This window comes from Mobula hypostoma, chromosome 8 (assembly GCF_963921235.1).
Source record: "Mobula hypostoma chromosome 8, sMobHyp1.1, whole genome shotgun sequence".
NCBI lineage: Eukaryota > Metazoa > Chordata > Chondrichthyes > Myliobatiformes > Myliobatidae > Mobula > Mobula hypostoma.
In genome coordinates, this window is record NC_086104.1 from 70,009,279 (window position 1) to 70,032,268 (window position 22,990).

The window sequence follows — 22,990 nt, forward strand, 5'->3', positions numbered from 1 at the left end:
GGACCGTGCAGTACAACCGAACGTGAGGGGATCGTGCGGTGTAACAGAACTTGAGGGGACCGTGCAGTACAATGGAACGTGAGGGGACCGTGCAGTACAACGGAATGTGAGGGGATCGTGCTGTGTAACGGAACGTGAGGGGACCGTGCGGTGTAACGGAACGTGAGGGGATCGTGCAGTACAACGGAACGTGAGGGGATCGTGCAGTACAACAGAACGTGAGGGGATCGTGCAGTACAACGGAACATGAGGGGACCGAGGATTACAACGGAACTTGAGGGGATCGTGCAGTACAACGGAACGTGAGGGGACCGAGGATTACAACGGAACGTGAGGGGACCGTGCAGTACAACAGAACGTGAGGGGACCGTGCAATGTGACGTAACGTGAGGGGACCGTGCGGTGTAACGTAACGTGAGGGGACCGTGCAGTGTAAAGGAACGTGAGGGGACCGTGCATTACAACGGAACGTGAGGGGATCGTGCGGTGTAACGGAACGTGAGGGGACCGTGCGGTGTAACGGAATGTGAGGGGATCGTGCAGTGTAACGGAACATGAGGGGACCGTGCTGTGTAACGGAACGTGAGGGGATCGTGCAGTACAACGGAACGTGAGGGGATCGTGCGGTGTAACAGAATGTGAGGGGACCGTGCAGTGTAATGGAACGTGAGGGGACTGTGCAGTACAACGGAACGTGAGGGGATCGTGCAGTACAACAGAACGTGAGGGGACCGAGGATTACAACGGAACATGAGGGGATCGTGCAGTGTAACGGAACGTGAGGAGATCGTGCAGTACAACGTAACGTGAGGGGACCGTGCAGTATAACGTAACGTGAGGGGACCGTGCACTACAACGGAACGTGAGGGGACTGTGCATTACAACGGAACGTGAGGGGACCGTGCATTACAACAGAATCTGAAGGGGACCGTGCAGTATAATGGAACGTGAGGGGACCGTACACTACAACGGAACGTGAGGGGACCGTGCAGTGTAACGGAACGTGAGGGGACCGTGCAGTACAACGGAACGTGAGGGGACCGTGCAGTACAACGGATCGTGAGGGGACCGTGCAGTACAACAGAACGTGAGGAGGGCGTGCAGTACAACGGAACGTGAGGGGATCGTGCAGTGTAACGGAACGTGAGGGGATCGTGCATTACAACAGAACGTGAGGGGACCGTGCAGTGTAACGGAACGTGAGGGGACCGTGCATTACAACGGAACGTGAGGGGACCGTGCAGTGTAACGGAACGTGAGGGGACCGTGCAGTGTAACGTAACGTGAGGGGACCGTGCACTACAACGGAATGTGATGGGGCCGTGCATTAGAACGGAACGTGAAGGGACTGTGCATCACAACGGAACGTGAAGGAGACCGTGCAGTATAATGGAACGTGAGGGGACCGTGCACTACAACGGAACGTGAGGGGACTGTGCAGTGTAACGGAACGTGAGGGGATCGTGTGGTATAACGGAACGTGAGGGGATTGTGCGGTACAACAGAATGTGAGGGGACCGTGCAGTACAACGGAACGTGAGGGGACCGTGCAGTACAACGCAATGTGAGGGGACCATGCAGTGTAACAGAACGTGAGGGGGCCGTGCAGTGTAATGGAACGTGAGGGGGCCGTGCAGTGTAACGGAACGTGAAGGGACCTGCAGTACAACGGAACGTGAGGGGACCATGCACTACAATGGAACGTGAGGGGACAGTGCGGTGTAACGGAACGTGAAGGTGACCGTGCGGTGTAACGGAACATGAGGGGACCATGCAGTTCAATGGAACACGAGGGGACCATGCAGTGTGACGGAACGTGAGGGGACCGTGCAGTGTAACAGAACATGAGGGGACCATGCAGTGTAACGGAACGTGAGGGGACCGTGCAGTACAACGGAATGTGAGGGGACCGTGCAGTGTAACAGAACGTGAGGGGACCATGCAGTGTTACGGAACGTGAGGGGATCGTGCAGTACAATGGAATATGAAGGGACCGTGCAGTACAACGTAATGTGAGGGGACCGTGAAGTACAACGGAATGCGAGGGGATCATGCAGTGTAACGGAACGTGAGGGGACCGTGCTGTGTAACGGAACGTGAGGGGATCGTGCAGTACAAGGGGACCGTGCAGTACAACAGAACATGAGGGGACTGTGCAGTACAACGGAACGTGAGGGGACCGTGCTGTGTAATGGAACCTGAGGGGATCGTGCGGTGTAACGGAACGTGAGGGGGCCGTGCAGTGTAACGGAACGTGAGGGGACCTGCAGTACAACGGAACGTGAGGGGACCGTGCAGTACAACGCAACGTGAGGGGACCGTGCAGTGTAACGGAACGTGAGGGGGCCGTGCAGTGTAACGGAACGTGAGGGGACCTGCAGTACAACGGAACGTGAGGGGACCGTGCACTACAACGGAACGTGAGGGGACCGTGCACTACAATGGAACGTGAGGGGACAGTGCGGTGTAACGGAACGTGAAGGCGCTCGTGCAGTGTAACGGAACGCGAGGGGACCATGTGGTGAAACAGAACGTGAGGGGATCGTGCGGTGTAACGTAACGTGAGGGGATCATGCAGTACCACGGAACGTGAGGGGACCATGAATTACAACGGAATGTGAGGGGACCGTGCATTACAACAGAACGTGAGGGGACTGTGCATTACAACGGAATATGAAGGGGACCGTGCATTACAACGGAACGTGAGGGGACCGTGCACTACAACGGAACGTGAGGGGACCGTGCAGTGTAACGGAACATGAGGGGACCGTGCAGTACAACGGAACGTGAAGGGGACCGTGCAGTATAATGCAACATGAGGGGACCGTGCATTACAACGGAACGTGAGGGGACCGTGCAGTATAACGTAACGTGAGGGGACCGTGCACTACAACGGAACGTGAGGGGACCGTGCATTACAACAGAACGTGAGGGGACCGTGCATTACAACGGAATATGAAGGGGACCGTGCATTACAACGGAACGTGAGGGGACCGTGCACTACAACGGAACGTGAGGGGACCGTGCAGTGTAACGGAACATGAGGGGACCGTGCAGTACAACGGAACGTGAAGGGGACCGTGCAGTATAATGGAACATGAGGGGACCGTGCATTACAACGGAACGTGAGGGGACCGTGCAGTACAACGGAACGTGAGGGGACCGTGCAGTACAACGCAACGTGAGGGGACCGTGCAGTGTAATGGAACGTGAGGGGGCCGTGCAGTGTAACGGAACGTGAGGGGACCTGCAGTACAACGGAACGTGAGGGGGCAGTGCGGTGTAACGGAACGTGAAGGCGACCGTGCAGTGTAACGGAACGCGAGGGGACCATGTGGTGAAACAGAACGTGAGGGGATTGTGCGGTGTAACGTAACGTGAGGGGATCGTGCAGTACCACGGAACGTGAGGGGACCATGAATTACAACGGAACGTGAGGGGATCATGCAGTACAACGGAACGTGAGGGGACCGTGCAGTATAACGTAACGTGAGGGGACCGTGCACTACAACGGAACGTGAGGGGACCGTGCATTACAACAGAACGTGAGGGGACCGTGCATTACAACAGAATATGAGGGGGACCGTGCAGTATAATGGAACGTGAGGGGACCGTGCACTACAACGGAACGTGAGGGGACCGTGCAGTGTAACGGAACGTGAGGGGACCATGAATTACAACGAAACGTGAAGGGGACCGTGCAGTATAATGGAACGTGAGGGGACTGTGCATTACAACAGAACGTGAGGGGACCGTGCAGTACAAGGGAACGTGAGGGGACCGTGCAGTACAACGGATCGTGAGGGGACCATGCAGTACAACAGAATGTGAGGAGGGCGTGCAGTACAACGGAACGTGAGGGGATCGTGCAGTGTAACGGAACGTGAGGGGATCGTGCATTACAACAGAACGTGAGGGGACCGTGCAGTGTAACGGAACGTGAGGGGACCGTGCAGTATAATGGAACGTGAGGGGACCGTGCATTACAACGGAACGTGAGGGGACCGTGCAGTGTAACGGAACGTGAGGGGACCGTGCAGTGTAACGTAACGTGAGGGGACCGTGCACTACAACGGAATGTGATGGGGCCGTGCATTAGAACGGAACGTGAAGGGACTGTGCATCACAACGGAACGTGAAGGAGACCGTGCAGTATAATGGAACGTGAGGGGACCGTGCACTACAACGGAACAATAGGGGACCATGCGGTGAAACGGAACGTGAGGGGATCGTGCGGAGTAACGTAACGTGAGGGGATCGTGCAGTACCACGGAACGTGAGGGGACCATAAATTACAACGGAACGTGAGGGGATCGTGCAGTACCACGGAACGTGAGGGGATCGTGCAGTACAACGGAACGTGGGGGGATCGTGCAGTACAACGGAACGTGAGGGGACCGTGCAGTATAACGTAACGTGAGGGGACCGTGCACTACAACGGAACATGAGGGGACCGTGCACTACAAAGGAACGTGAGGGGACCGTGCATTACAACAGAACGTGAGGGGACCGTGCATTACAACGGAATATGAAGGGGACCGTGCATTACAACGGAACGTGAGGGGACCGTGCACTACAACGGAACGTGAGGGGACCGTGCAGTATAATGGAACGTGAGGGGACCGTGCATTACAACGGAACGTGAGGGGACCGTGCAGTACAACGGAACGTGAAGGGGACCGTGCAGTATAATGGAACGTGAGGGGACCGTGCATTACAACGGAACGTGAGGGGACCGTGCAGTACAACGGAACGTGAGGGGACCGTGCAGTACAACGCAACGTGAGGGGACCGTGCAGTGTAACGGAACGTGAGGGGGCCGTGCAGTGTAAAGGAACGTGAGGGGACCTGCAGTACAACGGAACGTGAGGGGACCGTGCACTACAACGGAACGTGAGGGGACCGTGCACTACAATGGAACGTGAGGGGACAGTGCGGTGTAACGGAACGTGAAGGCGCTCGTGCAGTGTAACGGAACACGAGGGGACCATGTGGTGAAACAGAACGTGAGGGGATCGTGCGGTGTAACGTAACGTGAGGGGATCATGCAGTACCACGGAACGTGAGGGGACCATGAATTACAACGGAATGTGAGGGGACCGTGTATTACAACAGAACGTGAGGGGACCGTGCATTACAACGGAATATGAAGGGGACCGTGCATTACAACGGAACGTGAGGGGACCGTGCACTACAACGGAACGTGAGGGGACCGTGCAGTGTAACGGAACATGAGGGGACCGTGCAGTACAACGGAACGTGAAGGGGACCGTGCAGTATAATGGAACATGAGGGGACCGTGCATTACAACGGAACGTGAGGGGACCGTGCAGTATAACGTAACGTGAGGGGACCGTGCACTACAACGGAACGTGAGGGGACCGTGCATTACAACAGAACGTGAGGGGACCGTGCATTACAACGGAACGTGAGGGGACCGTGCACTACAACGGAACGTGAGGGGACCGTGCAGTGTAACGGAACATGAGGGGACCATGCAGTACAACGGAACGTGAAGGGGACCGTGCAGTATAATGGAACATGAGGGGACCGTGCATTACAACGGAACGTGAGGGGACCGTGCAGTACAACGGAACGTGAGGGGACCGTGCAGTACAACGCAACGTGAGGGGACCGTGCAGTGTAATGGAACGTGAGGGGGCCGTGCAGTGTAACGGAACGTGAGGGGACCTGCAGTACAACGGAACGTGAGGGGACAGTGCGGTGTAACGGAACGTGAAGGCGACCGTGCAGTGTAACGGAACGCGAGGGGACCATGTGGTGAAACAGAACGTGAGGGGATTGTGCGGTGTAACGTAACGTGAGGGGATCGTGCAGTACCACGGAACGTGAGGGGACCATGAATTACAACGGAACGTGAGGGGATCGTGCAGTACAACGGAACGTGAGGGGACCGTGCAGTATAACGTAACGTGAGGGGACCGTGCACTACAACGGAACGTGAGGGGACCGTGCATTACAACAGAACGTGAGGGGACCGTGCATTACAACAGAATATGAAGGGGACCGTGCAGTATAATGGAACGTGAGGGGACCGTGCACTACAACGGAACGTGAGGGGACCGTGCAGTGTAACGGAACGTGAGGGGACCATGAATTACAACGAAACGTGAAGGGGACCGTGCAGTATAATGGAACGTGAGGGGACTGTGCATTACAACAGAACGTGAGGGGACCGTGCAGTACAAGGGAACGTGAGGGGACCGTGCAGTACAACGGATCGTGAGGGGACCGTGCAGTACAACAGAATGTGAGGAGGGCGTGCAGTACAACGGAACGTGAGGGGACCGTGCAGTATAATGGAACGTGAGGGGACTGTGCATTACAACAGAACGTGAGGGGACCGTGCAGTACAAGGGAACGTGAGGGGACCGTGCAGTACAACGGATCGTGAGGGGACCGTGCAGTACAACAGAATGTGAGGAGGGCGTGCAGTACAACGGAACGTGAGGGGATCGTGCAGTGTAACGGAACGTGAGGGGATCGTGCATTACAACAGAACGTGAGGGGACCGTGCAGTGTAACGGAACGTGAGGGGACCGTGCAGTATAATGGAACGTGAGGGGACCGTGCATTACAACGGAACGTGAGGGGACCGTGCAGTGTAATGGAACGTGAGGGGACCGTGCAGTGTAACGTAACGTGAGGGGACCGTGCACTACAACGGAATGTGATGGGGCCGTGCATTAGAACGGAACGTGAAGGGACTGTGCATCACAACGGAACGTGAAGGAGACCGTGCAGTATAATGGAACGTGAGGGGACCGTGCACTACAACGGAACGTGAGGGGACCGTGCAGTGTAACGGAACGTGAGGGGATCGTGTGGTATAACGGAACGTGAGGGGATTGTGCGGTACAACAGAATGTGAGGGGACCGTGCAGTACAACGGAACGTGAGGGGACCGTGCAGTACAACGCAATGTGAGGGGACCATGCAGTGTAACAGAACGTGAGGGGGCCGTGCAGTGTAATGGAACGTGAGGGGGCCGTGCAGTGTAACGGAACGTGAAGGGACCTGCAGTACAACGGAACGTGAGGGGACCATGCACTACAATGGAACGTGAGGGGACAGTGCGGTGTAACGGAACGTGAAGGTGACCGTGCGGTGTAACGGAACGTGAGGGGACCATGCAGTTCAATGGAACACGAGGGGACCATGCAGTGTGACGGAACGTGAGGGGACCGTGCAGTGTAACAGAACATGAGGGGACCATGCAGTGTAACGGAACGTGAGGGGACCGTGCAGTACAACGGAATGTGAGGGGACCATGCGGTGAAACGGAACGTGAGGGGATCGTGCGGAGTAACGTAACGTGAGGGGATCGTGCAGTACCACGGAACGTGAGGGGACCATAAATTACAACGGAACGTGAGGGGATCGTGCAGTACCACGGAACGTGAGGGGATCGTGCAGTACAACGGAACGTGGGGGGATCGTGCAGTACAACGGAACGTGAGGGGACCGTGCAGTATAACGTAACGTGAGGGGACCGTGCACTACAACGGAACGTGAGGGGACCGTGCATTACAACAGAACGTGAGGGGACCGTGCATTACAACGGAATATGAAGGGGACCGTGCATTACAACGGAACGTGAGGGGACCGTGCACTACAACGGAACGTGAGGGGACCGTGCAGTGTAACGGAACATGAGGGGACCGTGCAGTACAACGGAACGTGAAGGGGACCGTGCAGTATAATGGAACGTGAGGGGACCGTGCATTACAACGGAACGTGAGGGGACCGTGCACTACAATGGAACGTGAGGGGACAGTGCGGTGTAACGGAACGTGAAGGCGACCGTGCAGTGTAATGGAATGCGAGGGGACCATGTGGTGAAACAGAACGTGAGGGGATCGTGCGGTGTAACGTAACGTGAGGGGATCGTGCAGTACCACGGAACGTGAGGGGACCATGAATTACAACGGAACGTGAGGGGATCGTGCAGTACAACGGAACGTGAGGGGACCGTGCAGTATAACGTAACGTGAGGGGACTGTGCACTATAACGGAACGTGAGGGGACCGTGCACTACAACGGAACGTGAGGGGACCGTGCATTACAACAGAACGTGAGGGGACCGTGCATTACAACGGAATATGAAGGGGACCGTGCATTACAACGGAACGTGAGGGGACCGTGCACTACAACGGAACGTGAGGGGACCGTGCAGTATAACGGAACATGAGGGGACCGTGCAGTACAACGGAACGTGAAGGGGACCGTGCAGTATAATGGAACGTGAGGGGACCGTGCATTACAACGGAACGTGAGGGGACCGTGCAGTACAATGGAACGTGAGGGGACCGTGCAATACAACGCAACGAGAGGGGACCGTGCAGTGTAACGGAACGTGAGGGGGCCGTGCAGTGTAATGGAACGTGAGGGGGCCGTGCAGTGTAACGGAACGTGAGGGGACCTGCAGTACAACGGAACGTGAGGGGACCGTGCACTACAATGGAACGTGAGGGGACAGTGCGGCGTAACGGAACGTGAAGGCGCTCGTGCAGTGTAACGGAACGCGAGGGGACCATGTGGTGAAACAGAACGTGAGGGGATCGTGCGGTGTAACGTAACGTGAGGGGATCATGCAGTACCACGGAACGTGAGGGGACCATGAATTACAACGGAATGTGAGGGGACCGTGCATTACAACAGAACGTGAGGGGACCGTGCATTACAACGGAATATGAAGGGGACCGTGCACTACAACGGAACGTGAGGGGACCGTGCACTACAACGGAACGTGAGGGGACCGTGCAGTGTAACGGAACATGAGGGGACCGTGCAGTACAACGGAACGTGAAGGGGACCGTGCAGTATAATGGAACATGAGGGGACCGTGCATTACAACGGAACGTGAGGGGACCGTGCAGTATAACGTAACGTGAGGGGACCGTGCACTACAACGGAACGTGAGGGGACCGTGCATTACAACAGAACGTGAGGGGACCGTGCATTACAACGGAATATGAAGGGGACCGTGCATTACAACGGAACGTGAGGGGACCGTGCACTACAACGGAACGTGAGGGGACCGTGCAGTGTAACGGAACATGAGGGGACCGTGCAGTACAACGGAACGTGAAGGGGACCGTGCAGTATAATGGAACATGAGGGGACCGTGCATTACAACGGAACGTGAGGGGACCGTGCAGTATAACGTAACGTGAGGGGACCGTGCACTACAACGGAACGTGAGGGGACCGTGCATTACAACAGAACGTGAGGGGACCGTGCATTACAACGGAACGTGAAGGGGACCGTGCACTACAACGGAACGTGAGGGGACCGTGCAGTGTAACGGAACATGAGGGGACCATGCAGTACAACGGAACGTGAAGGGGACCGTGCAGTATAATGGAACATGAGGGGACCGTGCATTACAACGGAACGTGAGGGGACCGTGCAGTACAACGGAACGTGAGGGGACCGTGCAGTACAACGGAACGTGAAGGGGACCGTGCAGTGTAATGGAACGTGAGGGGGCCGTGCAGTGTAACGGAACGTGAGGGGACCTGCAGTACAACGGAACGTGAGGGGACAGTGCGGTGTAACGGAACGTGAAGGCGACCGTGCAGTGTAACGGAACGCGAGGGGACCATGTGGTGAAACAGAACGTGAGGGGATTGTGCGGTGTAACGTAACGTGAGGGGATCGTGCAGTACCACGGAACGTGAGGGGACCATGAATTACAACGGAACGTGAGGGGACCGTGCAGTACAACGGAACGTGAGGGGACCGTGCAGTACAACGGAACGTGAGGGGACCGTGCAGTACAACGGAACGTGAGGGGACCGTGCATTACAACAGAACGTGAGGGGACCGTGCATTACAACAGAATATGAAGGGGACCGTGCAGTATAATGGAACGTGAGGGGACCGTGCAGTACAACGGAACGTGAGGGGAGTGACAAACGGAACGTGAGTGGGACCGTGCAGTTAACGGAACGTGAGGGGACCATGTGCAATTACAACGAGAACGTGAAGGGGACCGTGCAGTATAATGGAACGTGAGGGGACCGTGCATTACAACGGAACGTGAGGGGACCGTGCAGTACAACGGAACGTGAGGGGACCGTGCAGTACAACGGAACGTGAGGGGACCGTGCAGTGTAACGGAACGTGAGGGGATCGTGCATTACAACGGAACGTGAGGGGACCGTGCAGTGTAACGGAACGTGAGGGGACCGTGCAGTACAACGGAACGTGAGGGGACCGTGCAGTACAACGGAACGTGAGGGGACCGTGCAGTACAACGGAACGTGAGGGGACCGTGCATTACAACGGAACGTGAGGGGACCGTGCAGTGTAACGGAACGTGAGGGGACCGTGCAGTGTAACGGAACGTGAGGGGACCGTGCATTACAACGGAACGTGAGGGGACCGTGCAGTAGAACGGAACGTGAGGGGACCGTGCATCACAACGGAACGTGAGGGGACCGTGCAGTGTAATGGAACGTGAGGGGACCGTGCAGTACAACGGAACGTGAGGGGACCGTGCACTACAAAGGAATGTGATGGGGCCGTGCATTAGAACGGAACGTGAGGGGACCGTGCATCACAACGGAACGTGAAGGGGACCGTGCAGTATAATGGAACGTGAGGGGACCGTGCATACAACGGAACGTGAGGGGACCGTGCAGTACAACGGAACGTGAGGGGACCGTGCAGTGTAACGGAACGTGAGGGGACCGTGCAGTACAACGGAGAGGGCTACAGTGTAACGGAACGTGAGGGGATCGTGCATTACAACGAACGTGAGGGGACCGTGCAGTGGGAACGAGGGGACCGTGCATCGTGAGGGGATCGTGATACAACGGAAGTGAGGGGACCGTGCAGTGTAACGGAACGTGAGGGGACCGTGCAGTGTAACGTAACGTGAGGGACCGTGCACACAAAGGAATGTGATGGGCCGTGCATTAGAACGGAACGTGAAGGGACTGTGCATCACAACGGAACGTGAAGGAGACCGTGCAGTGTAAGGAACGTGAGGGGACCGTGCAGTACAACGGAACGTGAGGGGACCGTGCACTACAAAGGAATGTGATGGGGCGTGCATTAGAACGGAACGTGAAGGGACTGTGCATACAACGGAACGTGAAGGGACCGTGCAGTAAATGGAACGTGAGGGGACCGTGCAGTACAACGGAACGTGAGGGGACCGTGCAGTACAACGCAACGTGAGGGGACCGTGCAGTGTAACGGAACATGAGGGGGCCGTGCAGTGTAACGGAACGTGAGGGGGCCGTGCAGTGTAACGGAATGTGAGGGGACCTGCACTACAATGGAACGTGAGGGGACAGTGCGGTGTAACGGAACGTGAAGGTGACCGTGCGGTGTAACGGAACGTGAGGGGACCATGCAGTTCAATGGAACACGAGGGGACCATGCAGTGTGACGGAACGTGAGGGGACCGTGCAGTGTAACAGAACATGAGGGGACCATGCAGTGTAATGGAACGTGAGGGGACCGTGCAGTACAACGGAATGTGAGGGGACCGTGCAGTGTAACAGAACGTGAGGGGACCATGCAGTTTTACGGAACGTGAGGGGATCGTGCAATACAATGGAATATGAAGGGACCGTGCAGTACAACGTAATGTGAGGGGACCGTGAAGTACAACGGAACGCGAGGGGATCATGCAGTGTAACGGAACGTGAGGGGACCATGCAGTGTAACGTAACGTGAGGGGACCGTGCAGTGTAACGTAACGTGAGGGGACCATGCAGTACAACGCAACGTGAGGGGACCATGCAGTGTAACGGAACGTGAGGGGGCCGTGCAGTGTAATGGAACGTGAGGGGGCCGTGCAGTGTAACGGAACGTGAGGGGACCTGCAGTACAACGGAACATGAGGTGACCGTGCACTACAATGGAACGTGAGGGGACAGTGCGGTGTAACGGAACATGAAGGTGACCGTGCGGTGTAACGGAACGTGAGGGGACCATGCAGTTCAATGGAACACGAGGGGACTGTGCAGTGTGACGGAACGTGAGGGGACCGTGCAGTGTAACAGAACATGAGGGGACCGTGCAGTGTAACGGAACGTGAGGGGACCGTGCAGTACAACGGAATGTGAGGGGACCGTGCAGTGTAACAGAACGTGAGGGGATCGTGCAGTACAATGGAATATGAAGGGACCGTGCAGTACAACGTAATGTGAGGGGACCGTGTAGTACAACGGAACGCGAGGGGATCATGCAGTGTAATGGAACGTGAGGGGACCATGCAGTGTAATGTAACGTGAGGGGACCGTGCAGTGTAATGTAACGTGAGGGGATCGTGCAGTACCACAGAACGTGAGGGGACCGTGCGGTGTAACGGAACGTGAGGGGACCGTGCGGTGTAACGGAACAGGAGGGGACCATGCAGTGTAACGTAACGTGAGGGGATCGTGCAGTACCACGGAATGCAAGGCGACCGTGCAGTGTAACAGAACGCGAGGGGACCATGCGGTGAAACGGAACGTGTGGGGACCGTGCAGTGTAACGGAACGTGATGGGACCATGCGGTGTAACGGAACATGAGGGGACCGTGCATTACAACCGAACGTGAGGGGACCGTGCATTACAACCGAATGTGAGGGGACCGGGCAGTGTAACGGAACGTGAGGGGACCATGCACTACAATGGAACGTGAGGGGACCGTGCAGTGTAACATAACGTGAGGGGATCGTGCAGTACAACAGAACGTGAGGGGACCGTGCAGTACAACAGAACGTGAGGGGACCGTGCAGTACAACGGAACATGAGGGGACCGTGCATTACAACCGAACGTGAGGGGACCGTGCAGTGTAACGGAACGTGAGGGGACCGTGCAGTACAATGGAACGTGAGGGGACCGTGTGGTATAACGGAACGTGAGGGGACCGTGCAGTGTAATGGAACGTGAGGGGACTGTGCAGTACAATGGAACGTGAGGGGACCGTGGGGTGTAGCGGAACGTGAGGGGACTGTGCGGTGTAACGGAACGTGAAGGGACCGTGCAGTACAACGGAACGTGAGGGGACCATGCAATGTAACGTAACGTGAGGGGACCGAGGATTACAACGGAACATGAGGGGACCGTGCAGTGTAACGGAACATGAGGGGACCGTGCATTACAATGGAACGTGAGGGGACCGTGCGGTGTAACGGAACGTGAGGGGATCGTGCAGTACAACCGTACGTGAGGGGATCGTGCAGTACAACGGAACGTGAGGGGACCGTGAATTACAACAGAACGTGAGGGGACCGTGCATTACAACAGAATGTGAAGGGGACCGTGCAGTATAATGGAACGTGAGGGGACCGTGCACTACAATGGAACGTGAGGGGACCGTGCAATACAACGGAACGTGAAGGGGACCGTGCAGTATAATGGAACGTGAGGGGACCATGCACTACAACGGAACATGAGGGGACCGTGCAGTATAATGGAACGTGAGGGGACCGTGCACTACAACGGAACGTGATGGGGCCGTGCATTAGAACGGAACGTGAAGGGACTGTGCATTGCAACGGAACGTGAAGGAGACCGTGCAGTATAATGGAACGTGAGGGGACCGTGCGCCACAACGGAACGTGAGGGGACCGTGCAGTGTAACGGAACATGAGGGGATCGTGTAGTACAACGGAACGTGAGGGGACCATGCAGTGTAATGGAACGTGAGGGGACCATGCAGTGTAATGGAACGTGAGGGGACCGTGCAGTGTAATGGAACGTGAAGTGACTGTGTAGTATAGTGGCAGTTCTTTGGACCCATTTCACATAAGCAGTGGTGTTATGCTGAAAGACAGCTGAAACGTCTCAACCCAAGCAAGGCTGCAGGACCGGATGGTGTCAGTACCAGTGTGCTCAAAGCCTGTGCCCCTCAGCTATGTGGAGTTCTTTGCCATGTATTCAACCTGAGCCTGAGGCTCCAGAGGGTTCCTGTACTGTGAAAGACGTCCTGCCTCGTCCCTGTGCCGAAGACACCGCGTCCCAGCGGCCTCAATGACAACAGACCGGTGGCATTGACCTCCCACATCATGAAGACCCTGGAGAGACTTGTTCTGGAGCTGCTCCGGCCTATGGTCAGGCCACACTTAGATCCCCTCCAGTTCGCCTACCAGCCCCGACTAGGAGTTGAGGATGCCATCGTCTACCTGTTGAACCGTGTCTACACCCACCTGGACAAGCCAGCGAGCACTGTGAGGGTCATGTTTTTTGACTTCTCCAGTGCGTTCAACACCATCCGCCCTGCTCTGCTGGGGGAGAAGCTGACAGCGATGCAGGTGGATGCTTCCCTGGTATCATGGATTCTTGATTACCTGACTGGCAGACCACAGTACGTGTGCTTGCAACACTGTGTGTCCGACAGAGTGATCAGCAGCACTGGGGCTCCACAGGGGACTGTCTTGTCTCCCTTTCTCTTCTCCATTTATACCTCGGACTTCAACTACTGCACAGAGTCTTGTCATCTTCAGAAGTTTTCGGATGACTCTGCCATAGTTGGATGCATCAGCAAGGGAGATGAGGCTGAGTACAGGGCTACGGCAGGAAACTTTGTCACGTGGTGTGAGCAGAATTATCTGCAACTTAATGTGAAAAAGACTAAAGAGCTGGTGGTAGACCTGAGGAGGGCTAAGGCACTGGTGACCCCTGTTTCCATCCAGGGGGTCAGTGTGGACATGGTGGAGGATTACAAATACCTGGGGATACGAATTGACAATAAACTGGACTGGTCAAAGAACATTGAGGCTGTCTACAAGAAGGGTCAGAGCCGTCTCTATTTCCTGAGGAGACTGAGGTCCTTTAACATCTGCTGGACAATGCTGAGGATGTTCTACGAGTCTGTGGTGGCCAGTGCTATCATGTTTGCTGTTGTGTGCTGGGGCAGCAGGCTGAGGGTAGCAGACACCAACAGAATCAACAAACTCATTCGTAAGGCCAGTGATGTTGTGGGGATGGAACTGGACTCTCTGACGGTGGTGTCTGAAAAGAGGATGCTGTCCAAGTTGCATGCCATCTTGGACAATGTCTCCCATCCACTACATAATGTACTGGGTGGGCACAGGAGTACATTCAGCCAGAGACTCATTCCACCGAGATGCAACACAGAGCGTCATAGGAAGTCATTCCTGCCTGTGGCCATCAAACTTTACAACTCCTCCATTGGAGGGTCAGACACCCTGAGCCAATAGGCTGGTTCTGGACTTATTTCATAATTTACTGGCATAATTTACATATTACTATTTAACTATTTATGGTTTTATTACTATTTATTATTTATGGTGCAACTGTAATGAAAATCAATTTCCCCCGGGATCAATAAAGTATGACTATGACTGTGTTAAGCAGGATTGTGATTTTGCCCAGGCGCTCTTCTGGATCTTCTTTGTCCTTCCCCTGAGGCACACATTTGGCACTGCAACAGAGGGGATCTACCTCCCCCTAGATCAGATGACAGACTTCTTAATCTGACCCGCCGAAGCTTAAACCAAAGTGCGCAGGGCTGTGATCAGACATGCTATTTGGTGATGATGTAGCGGTTGCAACCCCTACTCCACAGCACTTCCAGGTCTTGATAGATCACTTCTTCCAGGCCTGCAAGGAACTTGGACTGACTATCAGCCTGAAAAAGACAAACAGCTTGGGGCAAGATGTGGAGGCACCACCAATCATTCCCACTGATAACCACAAACTGGATGTTATCGTCAGTACACATACCTGGCTTCCACCAGCAGTGACAACCTCTCCTTAGATGCAGAAACCAACAAGTGCATTGGGAAGGCTGCAACAGCTCTCACCTGCTTTACCACATGGGACCGGGAAAACTCCAAGCTCCCAGTCAAAACAAAGATGGCAGTCAACAAGTTTGTGACACCAGCACACTGCTGCACAGCAGTGAGTGAGACTTGGACAGCATACACTCAGCAGGAGAGAAGGCTTCACACCTTCCATTTAAGTGGCCTTTGTTGCATCTTTGAGTATCTCCTGGAGAGACAGTGTACCCATTGCTGAGGGTCTCTCTTGTGCTCGCCTCCCTCGTATGTACCCCCTGCTCAGGCAGCGTTGGCTGTGTCTGCCACATGTAGGATGGCTAAATCCCAAAAGACAACCTCTATGGTGAGCTGGCTTCAGGCAGGAGAATGGCTGCCCCCCACCCTCCCGGAACAGCATGACAGCGATGTCTGCAAGCAGGACATGAAGGCACTGGGCATCAACATTGATTCCTGGGAGGAACTCACATGAGATGGGGAAATATCCTGAAACAAAACCTCGAGTCAGTGGAGTAAAAATGCCTGAAATAGGCAGAAGACAAATGGGCCCAAAGAAAGGAACGCTGCATCTCCAGCAGAGCAGAGAGTGCTTGTGGGTGTGACTTTTGCAACAGAAGCTGCCACTCTAACATTGGTCTCTTCAGCCACAGACTACAATGTACCAACTACGTAGATAACTGAGACGCAACATTCACGGCTGACCTCGTCCGACGGTGGTGGGGGGAGGGGTACACTTTGTCATTTAAAGAGTCACACAACTCTGCACAATTGGAGCTTGATTATGACTCCATATTGATAGCTGATTCAGATCTTAGGATCAAATAATCAAATTCAGATATATGATCAGTCCAACTGAAGAAAAAAAATACTTGCAGAGACAAAGCACCTTCATGAGCTCAAGACGTGACAAAGTGTGTTATAAGCAGCTAAATACTCGTTGGAATGTGAATACGTTTGTAAAATGGGTACTAGCAGCTAAAACACAAACAGCAAGTTTCCATAAAGAGCAAAATGACAAAGGGTAACCAATCAATCTTCAGTAAAGGAAGTGGAGGAATAAATATTGCCCTGCGTGCAAGGAGTAAACATCTTTCACCTGAGATGTTAACTCTGTTGTTTTCCCACAATTGTAGGCTGATATGCTGAGTGTTTCCAGTAAATTTTTCTGACTTCTAGTATCTGCATTTGTTTTGACTTTCATTTTGATTTTTGAGTAATGCAACTGTTCCTTTGAAGAATAATACCATGGAACCTTTTGTAGAGAACAGGCATGTCCTTGGCACCTCCAACATCGCAGTTTCCTCCAGTCTGCACCTCCCAGCTTGGTTTCTTATACTCAAATCCCTGAATCCGGACCCTTATTTGGAAACAGTATGAATCACCGAAGTTGGTGACTGCAGGTGCCAAGGTGACTTTTAGCCTTTTGTGCAACCAAAATGTTTTAGTGAAGTGTAATTCAAACTTGGCCCAATGCAAATTTTGTTTCTGATTTCCTGTATAGAGAGTCATGTGCAGTCCCAACTTAATCTAAGCACAGAAATCCTGTAAAGAGATTACATTTAGTGGTAAATTTTGCAATGGGATGGATTCTTGTGGAATTCAGTTTCCCATTTATTTACAACAGCACTGAATTCTTCTGTGATGCTGGAAAGATACATCCTGGCCTCCTCGTGTGAACCATCATAGCTAATGACATTGCGACATCAAATCCTAAACACATTCTAAATCCTAGCGGTCCAGATGAAGGGTCTCAGCTCAAAATGTTGATTGTCTATTTCCCTCCAAAAATGCTGCTTGATCTATTGAGTACCTCCAGGTTTTGTGTGTTGCTCCAGATTCCAGCATGTGTGGTCTCTTGTTCCTCTTAAATCACAGCTGTTCATCTTAATGAGACATAAGAATAATTAGCAGAAGTAGCCATTTCACCCCTTGAGACTGTCCCCCCCCATTTAATTTGATGGTGGCTAATCTTCAGCATCTTCCCACCCAATTCATTTGTTCCTTGATTTCCCCAGTGATATAAAAAAATCGCTCCCAACAAACAAGTAAGCATCTACAGTGTTCTAATGCAGAGAATTCTAAGGATTCACAGATCTCTGAGAAAAGAGTTGTGCCTTGGCATGAAATAACCTCCCAGTACTGTAACTATAAATGTTGAAGCCCAGTTCTTCACTTGCTCATCATGTTGGGGGGGGGGGGGGAAGGTGGTGGTTATCATCTACCTGCTCAATCCCCCTAAGAAGTGCATACATTTTAATGAGATTACCTCTAATCTTTCACAGTGTCAGAGAATAAAGGCCTACTCCACCTCTTTGCCAGTGGACAAGTAGTAAGTGGCACCGAGGTTGATCTTCAAGAGAAAGGGTTGTTTCTGTGGCCAAACATTGCTTGATTCACACCCTGACAAACTTTGCTGACAATACAGTGAAATTTATTACTCTAAAACACTGTCTAACCTCTATCTCCTCATCTCTCACTAATAGTCAGGCATCACCCTGTGTGGCAATCCTTCGTAAATGATTCCACTCATGAGGTGTGAGATAGTGCTAACACAAGGCCAGAATGATGGGCAGCAGACAACATTTCTGAACAGATATACTCACCAGGAATTTCACAAGCAAGCATTTAATATTACAGGTGGTTGCCTGGAATTGTTTTTGTCTCAAAGGGCCCAAGAAGCTCTAAATCATCGGATGAGCCAGCATTCAGTATGCATAAAACAAGAGAAGATGCACAAAAGGTGATTAGACTGACTGATAAGACAATGTTGTCTTCCAAAATGGATTCCTGCAGTGAACAAACTGGATTAATTGGATAGCTGTTTCAAAAAACTAGCTCCGGAACAACAAACTGAATGGCCCCTTTCAGTACTATTTAATTCCAAAACTCTGGTTTGTCTAGATGTTCCTTAAAAAAATGCTTTTATTGTTTTATATATTTGAGAACATGATTGACTAGAACAAACTGTTGTCAATGAGGGCCAAGCAATAGATAAACAGGCCCTTTGACCTATCAAATCCGTGTGGACATCAAGCACCCATCTGTATGGATCACATTTTTCCCCAGATTCTACAACCACCACACACTCATCCATTCACAGGAGACAATACACGCTTGTCTATACACAGGAAACAATACACATGCGTCCATACACAGGAGACAATACACATTCATATGCGCACTCGTCTATACGCAGGAGACAATACACACTCGTCCATGCACAGGAGACAATACACACTCGTCCATACACAGGAGACAATACACACTCGTCCATACATAGGAGACGATACACACTCGTCCATACATGGAGACAATACATGCTCGTCTACACGCAGGAGACAATACACGCTCGTCCATACACAGGAGACAATACACACTCATATGCACACTCGTCCATACACAGGAGACAATACACACTCGTCCATACATAGGAGACAATACATACTCGTCTATACGCAGGAGACAATACACACTCGTCCATACACAGGAGACAATACACAATCATATGCACACTCGTCCATACCCAGGAGACAATACACACTCGTCCATACATAGGAGACAATACATACTCGTCTATACGCAGGAGACAATACACACTCGTCTATACACAGGAGACAATACACGCTCGTCTATACGCAGGAGACAATACGCACTCATCCATACACAGGAGACAATACACACTCGTCCATACACAGGAGACAATACACGCTCATCTATATGCAGGAGATAATACACATTCATATGCGCACTCATCTATACACAGGAGACAATTTACAGTAGCTAATTAACCTAATGTGTTCTTATAAAACATATTGCAGTGAAATTGGTAAACAGTTGACCTCACTGGCAGATATTATTACTGTAGCTGTGGAAGGAATATTAATGTCAATCCAAGTCCTGGTAGAAGAGCTACTTACTTATTCTACTCACAGCAAGGAACTGTCAAGCTGGTTGACACTATTCAGTTATCTAATATGTTGCAGCCATTGAAAAAGATAGAAAGGAATTCCGAGAACAGAATTATCGACATGTAGGAAGCCATCAATGTAAGTGAGTAGAGGAATTCTGTTGCTGAGAGCAACATTGAAAATGGGTTCTGGCTTTGAAGTTGGTCTTTGGTGTTGGTAAGAAAGAGCAAAATTGTGCAGGATGATAAGTGGGCTAGCAATTTACTGTCTCCTGTTGTGTCACTGTGAAAGATTAGTTTCAGCCTGGAGTATCTCAGAGGGGAATTAAGCGAAGTGTGCAACCGGGAGCCACGTTCGTTGTTGTATTTATTATTACCGTGTACACTGTGAGCTTCACATGAGGAAGGAATTGCATTGCACTCTAATGTAAATGACAGTACACTGTACGAATTGGATTTGAATCTGAACCTAAGCCAGTGCAGGACATACACCTGAAAGACAGGGCCCTGGGGAGTGTCGTCAATTCTGATTTGTTTATTTATCACATATACTTCAAAACATACCGTGACCTGTTGCTGTTCGTGTGAACAACCAGCACAACTTAACGATGTGCTGGGGTAGCCTGCAAGGACTGTCGCACACTCTGCTGCCAACGTAGCATTCCTACAATGCCTGGCAGAACCACACTCTGCTGCCAATGTAGCATTCCTACAATGCCTGGCAGAACCACACTCTGCTGCCAACGTAGCATTCCTACAATGCCTGGCAGAACCACACTCTGCTGCCAACATAGCATTCCTACAATGCCTGGCAGAACCACACTCTGCTGCCAATGTAGCATTCCTACAATGCCTGGCAGAACCACACTCTGCTGCCAACGTAGCATTCCTACAATGCCTGGCAGAACCACACTCTGCTGCCAATGTAGCATTCCTACAATGCCTGGCAGAACAACGCAGAACACAGCAAGCTACAATATGCACTCATCTATGGCCTGGTCTCTAACTCCTCCATATCCCTGTCCCTAATCCCTAATCTGACATCTAACACTCCTGCTTTAAATATACCCAGTGACTTGGCCTCCACAGCTGTCTGTGGCAATGAATTCCACAGACTCACCACCCTCTGGCTAAAGAAATCCTATGACTGTGAAATACTGTGATCCTGAAAGTTACTGCAGAAATACAAATACTTTTATGTTTCCATCAGTTTATATTATTGTGAAGCAGTATTTTGGTGTTTAATTGCTCTTCTCTTGCTGATTCTATGTGATTATAAATTCTTATAACTGAGCCTCAACAGTTTTATTATGAGAATTTCCTCAACTTTGTTGAGGCAGGGGGATGTATGAATAAAACACTTAGCACAGCAGAAATAAAGGGAGAATTGATAGTCCTGGGGTGTCGGCTCTCGTTTATGTTGTGCTTATGTTTATAGGGCTGCTTGTTGCCAAGAGAACTTGGAATGTGATGGAGCCCTCTGTCAGTTTACTTGGAAAAGAGGACACTGAACACGTTGCTTTCAATGGAAAATGATATGCACGTGAGCTGTAGATTAAGACATTAAGATTTTCCCATGTGAATTCTGTTTCAATGAAACTTGCACTGATAACATTCAAAGCAGCTTTCTCTACTCCTTTGGCTTCCCAAGACTGTGAGGGCCCAATGCTTTTTAAAGTTCAAGGTGAAGTGAGCTGTCATTTACCTGTAAACACGGATACTGCCAAACGTCCCTCCGGACCAAGGTGCACAACACAGTACGTACAACTCACACACACAACTCATAAAGTAATATTATCACAAATGGATTAATAAACAGTAAGCTGCCTAGACAATACAAGTTTAAAAATAAACAATATAACGCCACTAGCTCTTCATATGTGATGAGACCTGTCCGGCGGCAGGATATTCCAACTCTTTAAATAACGGTAACTCCTGTTAATACTTTCTGGCTCGTGTTGAGTGAATGAACATTTGTGCAGGTTTCACGTCTGTTACCTACATCTGGCAGTGGACAAATTCCTTCACCTGACTGATCCAGAACAACTCAATGCTCTGTGCTTTGACCCCTATTGCCATTTTTACTGTACTTCATTTCATTTGGTGCACCTTTGGTCTCTTTTGTGGGTGATTCTCAACTTTTAAATTTCAATGTTTTAACTTTTAGTTTATCTAAGCTTTTTGAGTAAACAAATGCTAGCTCTAAGCAAAATATATGGCAGATGTTAGAAATCTTAGATAAAATCTGAACATGTTTTCTAATGACCAAGCAAAGACTGAATCAATGTCTCTGGTGTCTGTCACAGTGGTTGGTCCCATTCTATCCCCCTCAGGGGTAATTGCTGAGGTACAGCTCTATTTGAGAAGTTGATGTCTTATTTCATGCCGAGGTCTACTTCAGGCAGCATATCCATTGCGATCATCTTCTTCTCCAACTCCCTGTCATGCCTAAGTCCGATTACCGACATCAGGAGGAGGAAACCGGGGGCCAATGAGGCAGTCCTCATGAGGGGAAAGGGTGAGACGGTCAGCAATTTTAAATTCCTGGGTGTTATCATTACAGAGGTCCTGGGCCCAGCACGTACGTGCAAGTACAAAAAAAACACAACAGTGCTTCTACTTCCTTAGAAGTTTGTGAAGATTCGGCACGTCATCTAAAACTTTGACAACCTTCTATAGATGTGTGGTGGAAAGTATATTGACTGGCTGCATCACAGCCCGGTATGGAAATACCAATGTCCTTAAACAGAAATTTCTACAAAAAATAGTGGATATGGTCTAGTCCATCACAGGGAAAACCATCCCCTCCACTGGGTACATCTACATGGAGCGCTGTCACAGGAAAGCAGCACCACCCGGGTGATGCTCTTTTCTTGCGGCTGCCATCACAGTGATGGTACAGGAGCCTCAGGACTCACACCACCAGGTTCAGGAACAGTTATTACCCCTCAAGCATCAGGTTCTTGAACCAAAGGGGATCACTTCATTCAGCTTGACTTGCCCCATCTCTGAACTGCTCCCACAACCCATGGACTCACTGTCAAGGGCTCTTCATCTCATGTCCTGATACAACTGTTGAGTGTCTGTTTTGTGTCTCTAGGTTTGTTCAAACGGCCTTTCTGCTCTCACGATAGCTTTCTGTATGTGGTACTTCGATCTCTTGTGGGTCGCTGGATCGCCAGTCATGAACTCCAACAGACTCAGCCCTCAGAAGACTACTAATCTCCTGGTTCATCCAGGGCTGGGCTTCTGGTTTGGAAAGACTTGATGTGCTTTTTCAGCCACACACTCATCCACACAAGCCTTGATGAA

General features: G+C 51.8%; 1 long non-coding RNA gene across 1 annotated transcript in view; it reads left to right on the forward strand.

Moving 5' to 3' along the window:
- Positions 1 to 21,509, forward strand: part of LOC134350625 (uncharacterized) — a 36,205-nt gene extending 14,696 nt beyond the window's left edge. Inside the window, exon 3 of the long non-coding RNA XR_010018945.1 lies at positions 21,117 to 21,509. This is a non-coding gene — a long non-coding RNA (uncharacterized LOC134350625). The remainder of the gene's footprint in view (positions 1 to 21,116) is intronic.
- Positions 21,510 to 22,990: the final 1,481 nt, after the last annotated feature.